Genomic DNA, 14,135 nt, shown 5'->3' on the forward strand with positions numbered 1-14,135 from the left:
TAAACGTACCAATAGTGGTGGTATTGCACTAAAATGTGGTCCATACGGCAAATTAAAAGTAAATAAGTTTTTTATGTTAGTGTGAAATGTTCTTTAGCCTTTTACAAAGGCTTGAAAAGTTTAATAGGGCCATTCCGTTTCTTCAATTATCCAGCGCTACAACCGCTTTGCAGTCTTGGCCTGCCTTAGGAGTGTCCGAAACCGCTCACGGTCTCGCGCCTTCGTCTGCCAGTCCGTTATCCCGGCCTCAATGGCGGACGCCTCCACGCCATCTTGCCACCTCAATTTGGGCCTACCACGCCTCCTCTGTCCTTGTGGACTGCCTAAAAAGACTTTACGGGCTGGGTCGTCCGTTTCCATGCGTATAACATGGCCAGCCCACCGGAGCCTGGCGAGCTTGACACGCTGTACGACAGTGAGGTCGCCCTGCCTCTCGTATAGCTCGTCATTATAGCGGCTCCTCCATTGTCCTTCCACACATACGGTGCCAAGTATCCTTCTGAGCATCTTCCTCTCGAACCGGACTCAGAGGGTTTCGTCAGATTTGGACAGTGTCCATGTCTCAGAGGCGTATGTGAGTACCGGTACTATATAGGTACTATATAGTCCCAGCTTCGTCCGTCACGACAGGTTCTTTGAGGTGAACTGATTTTTCAGGCTGTAGAATGACCGGTTGGCAGCCAGCATCCTTGCGTGCAACTCAGCTTCGATACTATTGTCGTTGCTGACCTTTGACCCAAGATAGGTGAATTGTGGGACGACTTCAAAAGTGCGTTCACCTATCTGCACGTCACGCCTACGTAGATTCTGATTATTTGTTGGTAGGCCCGCTGATGTTGCCACCATCAGTTTGGTCTTTGCCTCGTTTATCTGCAATCCGAGGCTCTCTGCCGCCTGCTCAATCCCTTGGTAGGCTTCTGCTACATAGGAGAGCCGCAGACCAATGATGTCTATATCATCTGCGTATGCTAGGATCTGGGTTGGTGGCGTTGGTCATAGTCATTCTAACTAGCCTTATAGGGTTTCGAATCATATAATGGACTACTTGATCTACTCGGTGGAATTTTTCAAAGGGTTAGGGGATGTTTGCAACGTTGCTATGGAGGTTTGCAAGCATATAGGGGAATATGTCAAACGCTTAGGAGAAGTGTACAAAACAGCTATGGAGTTTTACATCCAACTATGGAGCGCTCGGTTGTAGCGCTGTAGAAATTAAACTAGCGCTGTAGATTAAACACATGTTTCTGGTATTGTCATGTAACATAACAATTAATTTTAAATTGAATTTGCTATTTAAACATTCTTCTGTGCTACATTCTCCACTCTACTATTTCTTCTTTGCGGCAACATTTTTCCTCATATTTAAACATGAATATTTAAATAATGTTCATCAGAGTTCTCCTACCTAGTAATCAAATTACCCCGTTCTTTAATCACACGCGTTAAATTTAGAACCAACTAAGAGCCAGCATGAAATTCCAGAAAATAGTAAAGACCATGTCAAACGATTTCTTTTAAAACTTTGACAATACCCTCAAGAATTATTACTGTTAAATACGTATGAAAATGTTGATGATGTAAAGAAATAGTAGAATAGGGTGTTGAATCGGATAGGACGTAGTGAAAATTTAGTCCGAATAAATATTATTACGGATTAACCACTATTTCCTTATAATGATCCTAAAACATGTGTTTAATCACCCCAAACATTTAAATCATCCCGCGGTGCTTTTTTTTAAATTGAGATTAATTTCTACAACGCTACAACCGAGCGCTCCATAGCTGGATGCAAATCTCCATAGCTGTTTTGTACACTTCTCCTAAGCATGTGATATATTCCCCTATATGCTTGCAAACCTCCATAGCAACGTTGCATACATCCCCTAACCATTTGAAACATTCCACCGAGTGGATCAAGTAGTCCATTATTTGATTCGAAACCCTGTATCAGTTTGGCCGGGATTCTTAAAGAGCTCATAGCGTCATACAGTTTTACCCTGGCTATGCTATCATATAAGGCTTTGAAGTCAATGAAGAGATGGTATGAGTCGTTTCTGTATTCAACCATCTTCTCCAAGATCTGCCGCATGGTGAAGATCTGATCAGTGGTTGAATTTCCGTTTCGGAACCCTCTTTGATACTTTCCGACTATCTCTTCGATGTGCGGGACAAGACGATCCTGAAGGATCAGGGAGAATATTTTATAAGCGGTATTCAACACCGTAATACCCCTGTAGTTGTTGCAGTCCAACCTGTCTCCCTTCTTGTATTTGGGGTAGATGATACCGAGATTCCAACCACAAGGCATCGATTCGCTATCCCACACCTCAGTAACAATTTGAGCTATCTCGTTTTCTAGTCGTGCACCTCCATTCTTGACCAGTTCAGCTGCAATTCCGTCGGTTCCGGGTGCCTTGTTAATTTTCAGCCGACGGATAGCCTTTTGTGTTTCCTCTATGCTAGGGGGCAGCAGCATGACACTATCTGCTGGTGGCGCTTCTAGCTGTTCGTTAAGCTGTTCGTTGAGTAATTTATCAAAGTACTGAGCCCACCGCGAGATTCCGTTACTTATTCATCGAAACATCCATTATTAAATTAAGTTTCATTGATATTGTTTATACGGGTTTGATTATGTTTGCTAGTTTTATTTTAGTCTTACGTTGTGTTACAAATTACAAGTTTTAGTGAAGTTAATGAAAAAATGACTGAACAAAATCCGTGGTGTTTTAAGTGTTGCGCACAAGTACGTCTTTCTCTTTTCGAGTTCACGAAGCGTCTGTCTTCTCCTTACAAAATAGTGGTAGTGATGAACGTCACAGCGGAATCGATCATTCCGTGCGGTTCGGAATTGTATCCCTCACTGAGCTGTCAAAATATGACCCAAGCAGCAAATTCTTCTGAACAAAAAATGTATGATAAATTCAAATCCAAACAGATATTATACAGGTGTCCCCCGAGATACGACTGTATTTGGGACCGAAAAAAATCCCAATACAAGGCGTAAGTTGAAAAAGTCGTATGTCGAATATCTGTCAATGTAAAGTTTATAACCAAAGTTGAAGAGTCGAAATCTATGATATCGTATTTTTTATTTAAAACAATGTTCGATAATGTATTAATTTTACGCAAAAAGTCGTTTACACGATATAGATATTCAATATCGGGTAGTTGTGGAATCTTTGGAAATGTGTGTGTAACGGTTATCAGCTCAGAAATTCAAAAATATACATCAATTTCTTCTCGATGACAATTTTTCACTGTCAAAATCAAAATCGTCGTATCTGCGAATCGTCGTAACTCGAGGGGGTCGTAACTCGGGGGGCGCCTGTACACTATTTTGGAGGTACACCTGTGGACATAAAAATAGGAACTTTTTTTCTGACCGAAAGATATAGTTCTTTTCATAATTTTTTGGTAGCCCTGAAAAGAGCTGATTAAGTGGTGGTTGGAAGGTGGTGTTGCGGTTTTCCACAGAGCGAAAACACATTCTAACGGTCAATGTGTTGATCATTATTGTCTTTCACTGCCTGGCAGCGAGTAACCATATCCTTGATGAGATTCTGGCATCTTGTTGGAGGTATGCGTTTCCACAATTCCTAGCAGCGTTTCCATAGCTCATCGGCTGAGGATGCATTCTGGTTATTGAGCTTGTCCTTAAGAATTGAGCACAGATTTTCAATTGGATTGAGGTCAGGACTCAACGCAGGCCAAGGTAGAACTTGCACATCCTGGTTTGCCAAATAACATCTAACTGTTCGTGATGTGTGCTTTGAGTTGTTATCATGCTGAAAGATGTAATGCTCTTCGTCGCCGAATTTTTGTCGAGCGTATGGCAACATCTTACGACTAAGTATTTTTCTGTACCCTTCCGAGTCCAGTGTCCCGATGATACGGAACAAAGGACCCGGGCCGTGCCAGGAGAAGCAACCCCACACCATTACGTGGCCGCCTCCGTGACTTAGGATTTTTATGCCGTTCGAACCATTCAGATTGATTCTGGACTCATCTGAAAAAAATATTTTCATTCACCAAGTGATGGATGCAGTTATATGTTCTTCGGCAAACCGAATGCGCGCTTCTACGTGGTGCGGCTGCAGCTTCCGAACCTTCCGTGGTCTCCGGGCACAGAACCCTGCGCGCCAATCTGCGCGTCAACGTCAGCCGTAGTTTTTCGCGGACGACCGGTCGACTTCTCACCGGTTCTCACGAAACAGCCCCTTAATGTGTTTCCGCTCCTCTGGTGTGCGGTGCTTACCGCGACCCATGATGATTTTGTGGAATTTTTTAACAGCAACCTTACACCTTGACCACTGACTGAAGAATAAAGTGCAAAACGATTTGGCTCTCCTTTTATACTGCCGCGACACGTCATCGGCACTCCTAACTCAGGTTAGTAGCGCACCAAAAATAAGAGTATAAAAGGCAAAAATTGGAGATTGCAACTTCAGTACGCCTCGCACTCTTGCCGATGAGTGCATGCATTGAGCCAAAAACAAAAAACGGTCATATAGCGATTTATCATCACTATATGAACACAATACGGCGACTATACGAACCATACCACCATTATAGGTTATACCAGGGGTCTCCAAACTACGGCCCGCGGGCCGCATGCGGCCCTCGAGAGCCTATTATGCGGCCCGTGGCCAATTTGAGAAGGTTAAAATTAATAGTTAATTATTGTGACTATTTTTAAAGAAAATATAATTTTTGCTTTTTAGAGACGTAGACCCAGCTTATATAATTGAAAGCTATAGGAGTTTTGTACATTGTACTAGTATTTTCTTATAAAAACGAAATTGAAACATTCGCATTAGATACTTACTTACTTACTTATCCGGCGCTACTTACTTACTTACTTACTTACTTATCCAGTCACATTAGATACAGGCAACGGAAAACGGCTCTCAACACCATTATATGTGAAGCAATATGGCCTGCGAACTGAAAAGATTGAAGACCCCTGGGTTATACCATTATACCATTATAGGTTGTCCTATACACAGGCAGTGGTTTGGAATACAGTGGAACTCCTCATAACGAGTTTAATCCGTTCCAATGACCTACTCGTTATGCGAAAAACTCATTATGCGGAAGGATCTTTTTCATAAAATTTGTATGAAAAGTGAAATCATTGGTTCCAGGTCAAGAAAAGTACAGGTATATAGGGTTCATATGCATCACAACCATACGGAATACCTTCAAGTGGCAACATTAATCCATTGATCAATTCTTATTATCGAAATTATCGCCTTTATGAGCAAGTAGATCAATAATGCATGCAAAAACACACCTATCAATACACCTCACACTTGTTAAACACGTGCTTCTTAGGGATGTACACTGCACACTAAAATCCACTCCCTGCCCACTTCCACTGCCAAAGCCGAATAGAGCCTCCAATATTGTCAAATAAGAAGGAAAGAAATGGAGCAATTTAACTCAAGACATTACCTCACTTACTCCATCTTTAGATGAGCGCAACAAAACTCTCAGCACCGCTATATGGTCTGAAAAGAGTTATCTGGACGTGGAGAGAACGCACCCACGGCCCGCCCCGGCTTTTTTCGACTTTTGTATGACTTCGTGAGTTTTGGACTGGCAGTGGGTGTTAATGTGTCACCTCCCTTACACTTTTCCTCCACACTTATACCTGCTTCTTTGGGAAACAGCCTGATATTTAACGATGCTTTGTATTCAAACTCTCCAAACGGTTTCTTACAAGGTTTCTCAGGATTTATTAGTTGGTTCCCATCAATTTTTGGTGGGTTCCCATATTTGTTTGGTGCGTTCCCAGAGATTTTTTGCCCGTTTCCCAGAATTTGTTGGTCCAATTGTATTGATATCCAATCGGAAAATACCAATAAATTATGGGAACGAACCAAAAATCTATGGGATACGATCAAAAAATCGTAGGAACGCACCAAAAAATCATGGGAACTGACCAATAAATCGTGGGAAACCCTGTATCTAAAATAAAAATGAAATTGCTCGTTATTCGATACTTTAAGAGGGGTATTCGTAGAGCATTTAGATTTGCTCGTTATGCGAAAAATTCGTCATACTCGTTATGAAGGGTTCCACTGTATATGTAATCATGGAATCTTCTCAAACAAATCAATCTTTCTGAAAGTGTTTATAAGCTTGAGAAATTAAAACTATTTTCCTATCTCTCAAACGTATCACAATCGTTCATAGCTGTGTATATCGCCGATATTGCGTAAGTTCCCCAAGATCTGTTGCATAGTCCTATAACCGGACCAATTTAATTAGTGTTAACTACATAAAGAAGATAAATATCATGTGAGTTATGTTATGTTTAAATAGCACTAAGAAACAACTTACCTTACTAATTTATAAATTTTAAATGATATGGTAGTCACTCTAAAAGTGAAAAACATACATTAATCTTCCAATTGCTCCCACAATGTATTTACAGATTATTACTGTTTCAATGTTACCAAACCATAATGCTGTCCGGTACAGTTGACTCGCTGTGCTATACTGTGTATTAAAAGATTATAATTAATTCCTCCTTCTATCCCTCGGCTCGTGTGCCCGATTCAGCAGCATTTAGTCGATTTTACAAATAGATATCAAACCATCCTCCTTCCCATTTCACAACCAACCAAGAACAGGCGACAGCAGCGATTGACAAATGCTAAACGCGCACATAACTAATGCCGCCGATGTCAGCGGGCCAGAAAATCCTTTCGATTTAAGCATTTGTAAGATTAGCTCTGGTAAAACTGAGGATAAAAAGCGAACCAACAACGGTCACCGATGCCACCGGTTCGCTGAATGTTTTGGTCCTTAATCTCCCCGAGACAGCTCTTTGATTGTGATATCCGTAGTTCTCCGTAGCACAATAACCGACCAAAAAATAAACGGAATCCACTCCTCAAGGAGTGGATCCTGCTAGTGAATCTCCGGACGCTAATAATAAACAGCTCCTTGTTAATCTAAGGCACGTAATTACCTCAATAAATCATCCCCGAAGCTGATTAAACTTGCCTTACACTTTCGCTGGATGGGCAGGATCGGAAACTCACCACAGCACTCCCTTTGCCCGTCAATCTCGTGCTACCCGTGCTATCCCCATGCTAATACTCTTACGCAAATCAAAGACTCCCGTGGGGATCGGGAGAAACCCTCCCGTCTACGGTATACGCTTGTATTTGTAGCGCTGGGAAGTCTTCATTGAGTAGCGCATTTCTCTGACCGACGGCTGGTGCCTATGCTGACTGATGGATGGATATCACACGATGCAAGATGAAGATACTGTCCCGATAGACTCGACCAAACGCTATCAGATGGTGCTGCATGAACGCGCACGAGTATCGCACCACTCAGCAGAGTTTCTTCTTGTGCAGCTCTCGCTTTCGCTCACTTTGCATCGAACAGGGAAGGATAAATGGTGGTAATTGTTTTAATTTTGATTGAATCATCTTTCCACCGAGTTTCCAGGCACCAAGTTACCTTGCAAATGGGAACGGGTATGGGAATGATTTTTCATCGCCTTGCAAAGTGTTAATTTCGTTCTTACACTATGACGACTGCAGAAGTGGCAAGTGATGGAAAATTTGCACCCTCCTCTGGGAACGTGGCGTAATCGTAACCATTTTTTACTTAATACCTTGTCTTTAAATACAATGCAGTGAATAAGCTCATGAAAGTGAAATGTGCCACTCTTGGAGAATGATAGCAAATGGAATTTTAGGTTAATTGAATTTAATTACATTTTACAGTTTCATCTTGGTTTCAAATTTATGTAGAGCTCAAGGGCTTGAAATGGCATTACATTAAATTTTCGTTTTTCATAACCGGGCTTTTCCTTGTGTTTATACTCAATCAATACTCTTATCCAATACATAAACAATCGAAAGAATTATTTTAGTTTCAATAACTACTTCTGTGATTCGATTCAATAAGTTTGTAATTTACAATCATCAACTCGTTTTCGTGATTTTCAGTCGACCAGCTTATTACTATACATATTTTCATTAAATTAGCTAATCTAATGAATATGTTAGCTAATTCATTTTTTTAGTGCATTAAAATAGTTGGCGTATATTTTTAGCTGAATGAATGTCAAACATAAACACTGATCAAACATAACTCTCAACAGTCGTTTGTGTACGATAAACACAATGTAGAGCACTGAAGCAATATTTGAACTGCTGTAACTGTTTAATCAACTCACCAAATAGAAGCGATGATACATTTTATTTCGCCCGAACGATATATGGTGTGAACGAATTCGTGGAGTTTTCTGAATGAAAAATGTAAGTATAACGGAGTGGAGTAAGCTCATGTAACAGTGAATGAGTTAAGCTTTAACACATGCTATCATGGTTAAATCGATTCACCAATCGTGAGTTTATCTAAGAGTAGTTTATCGAGATACGACTTTACTGCTTATTACACTACAAAAACATGCAATTCATAAAAATATTGCTAACACTGCTTGTTTATAAATGTATTCGTATATTACAGTGCTTGAAGTCTGTTTATCATTACGCAACGCACAAATTACATACAATGGTGCATTGACAGCTTGATGTTTTAAATTTAATGATGTTGATTTAAATTAAGCATCGTATTCACACCAAATGAAGCTAATTTTCATGGGGATTATCTATAGTTTAATTTAAATAATTGCATAGCACTCTATACAAAAAGCTCATCCTTCATGAAATGATTATCGTAATTGTTTGATGGTGCGTTATGTTTGTCTCATTATTCGTTATTGTTTTTTTTTTCGCTCGATAATCAGTTACATTGTGATTATTTATTTTTTTCACTAGGCAAAGCAACAGCGGAAAAAATACGCACTCTATGTGATGAAATAAAGGGTAATAGTACTAAAAACAAATCTACTGCTCCATGTTCGTTTCAGCAACGTCATCCTCAAAAGGTGTACCAGATGAGGAATATATTAAAACACAATCTCATTAATTCTAACATATCCTCCCATACCAGTTCATCCTACCAATTTAACACCAACGTATGCCATTGATTGCACAGCTAAAAGTGCTATAACATTGAAAAACTCTCGTCATTATATCCGGTGGCATAAAATTTTATCAGGTATCATTCTATTTTAGTTGTCGTGAAAATAAGCCCAAGCGAAGCTAGCAAATCACTATCCCAACCCATCGCAGTATAAAAAGACAAGCGGCACAGTTTTTTACAACTTTATTTTATACATAATTCATGGCGCAATGCAAACCCGTGACATCGATTGTGCAAATTCGCTTTGATGAGCAATTGTCACGTATTTTTACATATTTTCACTAAGGCATTATAGTCATATGCCCTCTTTTTGCTGTCTTTGTTGGGGACAAATAATAATAGAAAAACAATAAAAATAACCTATAAACAGGGCTCTAGTTTAGATTTTTTTTACAAATAACTAGATTCTACAGCCTCATATGAATCGTTCCCCCGTAGCAAGGATATTACTATCTGGCTGAGTAATACTGAATAAGTCTCGAAAGCCTATATTGACCGGCATATCCACATAGGACGTTTCGGCAAAAAGAAGAAGACGATGGAACCAATTGGTAAAAAAAAATTTAAAGTAAAATTCTTAATAATATGGCTTAGGTGAAATAATTAAAACTTAAATGGGCATAGTTGAAAAATTGATTTTTTAATGTCTCCATGCAGTCCAAAATGTCCCAAATCCACGAAGTAAGTATGATTTTGCATACGGTCGCCAAGTAATATCCTAGAACTCGCGCTGGCCAGGCTACCCTTCAAACATTGTTAAGGATGGTCATCATTTTGCCGAAATAGGTAGAACTGACGTGGATACTGTTTCGAAGCGATCTTATCAACACTTGATCGTCCAGGCAATCATAGAAACCTTGGAACCATCCCTTACTTGAAACATTGGAGTGTCGAGGCCATACCTATGCTTGGGAGACATAACTAAACTCTTTGAATAAACTAAAACATAACTAAATGAGAAGTCGAAATATGTAGGAAGGGCAAAGTCCAATCCTGACAGTCCAAACGAATCTGGTCTGCCATGTTCGGAGTTGGTTTTATTTATACTCATAATCAGTTATGGGTTTCGTACAGTTATGGTTTTTTACGAGGGTGACTTGCAAAGCCCCGCAAGTCTTGTCCTGCAGGGAACCAAGACAGGAGAAGCCAGCGCAGCCTTTTCGGATCCACCCCAGCGAGTTGCTACAAAACTGCTAACAGTACCCTACGCACCTCCTGTTCATCGATGATCCGGCTGTTAGAGGCCACCATGAACGGGGTGAAGTGAAAGGTGAGAGTATCGAACTTCACGTTGGAATCGTTCGAATCTAACAGAGGTCTGAGACAAGGTGATGGACTCTCCTGTCTGCTCTTCAACATCGCTCTGCAAGGTGTCATTCGAAGCGTGGGGCTAGACAACGACATCCGTGGCACGACCCTCTAACGGTCCCTCCAATTTCTTGGCTTCGCGGATGACATCGACATCATCGGCAGGACAACAGCTAAGGTGTGTGAGGCGTACGCCCAACTCAAACGCGAAGCAGAACTGGATTGAGAATCAATGCGACGAAGACGAAGTACCTGCTTGCCGGTGACTCAGACCATCTGGGAAGCAGTGTATTAGTTGGCGGCGACAGTTTCGAGGTGGTAAAGGAGTTTTGCCATTTTTGCCATTTGCAGCCCGCACAAAATGTGAGATATCTCGCACATTGTTTCGCCCGGTGGTGCTCTACGGACACGAGACCTGGACCAGCGGAGAATGCAAACGCTCTGGGCTTGTTTGAGCGAAGCATCCTCCGGACCATCTTTGGTGGTGTGTTCGAGCATAGAGCATGGAGGAGAAGGATGGTTTAATCTGATTAGTTGAGTGTGTTATAATAAATGTTTTGCAATGATGTGCTTTGGCTTTCCAAAATGTGTTAAAAACTATCTATAGTTATTTTTTCTTAGCAAACATGATACATATACTCTTCTATAAATTCACAAAATTTAAAATCTAATCTACCAGCTACTGGCTAATAGATTCCGCCAAGATATCAGAATATTCACATTCCAATTCAATTGAATTTAGATGCAATGAGTTTAAGTTCCTATAAAATAGCATGGGTTCAAGTCCTGAATGGACCGTGCCTCCATACGTAGGACTGACTATCCTGCTGTGGTAATCATAAGTCTCTGAAAGCCAAGCTCATTTCACTAGTGGGTACAGGCAGGCCTTGACCGACAGCGGTTGTTATGCCAAAGAAGAAGAAGAAGAAGAAAATAAATAAAATAACTGAAAATAAATGGATGTGTGAAATAACTAAAAAATACAGATTTTAGCCCAAACTTGTGGAATCATTTCCACATAAAAATAATAATAGTATAAAAACTGTAATAAAATTTTTAAATAAACCCGAACAATTTAGGTATTTTTAACGTTTAGTTAATAATTGTCTAGGGTCTCGCTGGAATGCTCCCCTTGAGCAAACATCAACAGTTAATTGATGTTTTTTTTTGAATTAGTGTATTTTTTGCTCATTCATTATTTCGACCCTAAATGCACAGAGAATTTACTATCGTGATCAATTGACATTTGATCACCCCCAGCAATATATCAAATCGGTTTAATTATTCAAATACCATTGAGCAAAGGGTAACTGTTTATCCTATTAGTTAATAAAAACAACTAAAAAAAGTTCATATTCGACATTTAAAGCACGTATTTACAAGTGCCAATGTCACTTTAGTGGTGTTTTGAATACTTAAAATATCTATAATAAAAAAACAACCCTTATCCCAAAACAAGTTATGTTGTAAAGTAAGTAATACACTCCTAATGTTGAGTAAAATAACTCAAATCTAGCGAAAAATTATCATAGAATATATAAGCTATTTGAATACTCTAAGACTAGAAACTCAAAAACTCAACAATGTTAAATTCAATTCACTTTAGCAAATACTAACGTTAACGGATGTGCTCGAATGATGGATCTCAATCTTACAAACCCCTAAAACGCTAGCTCAGTGAATAAACGGCAGAAGTCACAAAACCATTTATCAAAACTGCGAAATAACCCATTTCCTGTCTGTTATTCCCCGCTGACGCCTGATTTCCCTGCTACCACTGTTTTAAGCATAACAACGCAATCATACATTTCCGTCACAATTTTAGCGCTGCCACAATCCATCCACAGCCGTTTAACCACCCTCACGCCCCCCATAAAACCAGACCAGAGAACGGTAGAGCGATAAACGATTTGGGAGAAGTGCAAAATTGGCCGCACTTTGTAGATCGAGCGGCAAAACGTTAATTCATAAATATACACTATCATCCACTCGACCTGTCGTATTGCCGGTGCTACCATTCACACCGCTAGCTTTAGCAGCCTGGTCGTTTTGGTCTCAATAGCAATAGACCCTACTCAAAACTTTCGCCTGTATCAATGACAAATGACAAAATTTCAATGCCACAACGTGTTTTTGTTCCCTGACCAAACTACGAAAGGACAACATACCAATGGATGGCGAGGTAATTAAGTGGAAGTGATCCTTTTTCCGCAAAGGAAGTATTCCACGGCGCGAAAATAACGATCAATTCTATTTCAAGGTGCGTCCATATATTAGTCTGTTTCCGGGCAAGGAAGATAAAAAAAATTAACTGTCCTACGCAACAGTTCATTACGAAATTATGGTTTTCATCAAAATCGCCCAAAACTATATCATATTTTTCAACCTGTATCTTCAATTAGACGATAGTTGATACAAAGCCACAATGCCGGTATCGTGGTACAGTCGTATCAGCACGGTAGGCTTACGCTCGAGTTGGCTAGGATTATTGAAAAAAGTTCAGTTAAAGTAAAGAAGTTCAGCTAAAGTAACGAGCAGACTTTGAGTCATTGTGAAAAATTTAATTCCTGAGTAATATTTTTTTTTAAGTTACAATCCTTAAATATATATTTCTAAAATATTAGAATTTAATGTATATAAATGTCAACCGCATTACCATATCCACATTAGGAACTATTAATACTACAGATTAGCCAATAGTGGTGGTAATATTTAACTTAATGCTTTTTCACCACATTTTTCATAAAAGGCAATTGAGGATTTCATAAAATTCTTTCAGAAAACAAACGGGGTTTCGAAACATACCTTCGTCACGCTATTAAACAGTAACCGTAAGCTCTCGGGGTTTCGACGATCAGCAAAATCCTACAAAAATGTTATAGTGTTGCGATCCTCCCTAAAATCCCAACTCAACGACTTTTTACCAGCTGATTGATGATCTAAATCAACAGCACTGCAAGAAAAGGAATAATTTCAACATAATAGGGACATCAGAGCATCAGGATTTCTTCAATTTCTCGTATCTTATGGTCTCAAAACAAAAGTGTTTTTGAAAAAAAAAATGATAGGGAAAGGTAGGTCAAGACGGACACCGTAAGGAAAATGTTAAAAACCGTAACCGTAAGGAAAATGAAAATGTTAGGGATATATAAATACAACGACCTTGAAAATGTGCATACATTATCTTAGACTCATGTTTTTCCAGAAAATTGTGTAGAAACTATTAATTTTGTATTAATTATTATGGTTTTTTTGTTCATGAAATAAAAACATGATATTTTCGTGCAGTTTTGAAATGTTCGGTTAAGACGGACACCTGATATGGAAAAGATGAACGTCATGAAGGTTAAGATTGACACCTGTAAAAAACGATGGAAATTCAAGAAGTTTATAATATGTTTACATATTCCATTGCATTCCACGTCCTGGTACCTACATAAACGAGTTCTAAGTCAATTATATCGACTGTTCATTCAGTCGCTAATTTAAAAATTGTATACGCCGGTGGTAACAGATCGTAGAATGGTGGATCTTAGGCATTTTTGAAATATCGGGTACTAACAGCTGACTTCCTTTTAGGGAATTACTACACGGAAAGCTCACGACTGCAACAATTGTGAGGGACCTGTTAAACATTATTTCTTTTTAAGATTGAACTTTTTGATATTTGTAATCCCATAGGATCTCTCATCTATTCCTGAACGATGCATCCACTTTTGTTGATTAAAGTTGTCCAAGTTGTGGCAAGATATTTGTTTTCTGTAATTGCCTCACCAGCGTCGATCGAGTAATAGCATAACGCATGACTGGTA

The sequence above is a fragment of the Anopheles merus genome, chromosome 3R, assembly GCF_017562075.2.
Source record: "Anopheles merus strain MAF chromosome 3R, AmerM5.1, whole genome shotgun sequence".
NCBI lineage: Eukaryota > Metazoa > Arthropoda > Insecta > Diptera > Culicidae > Anopheles > Anopheles merus.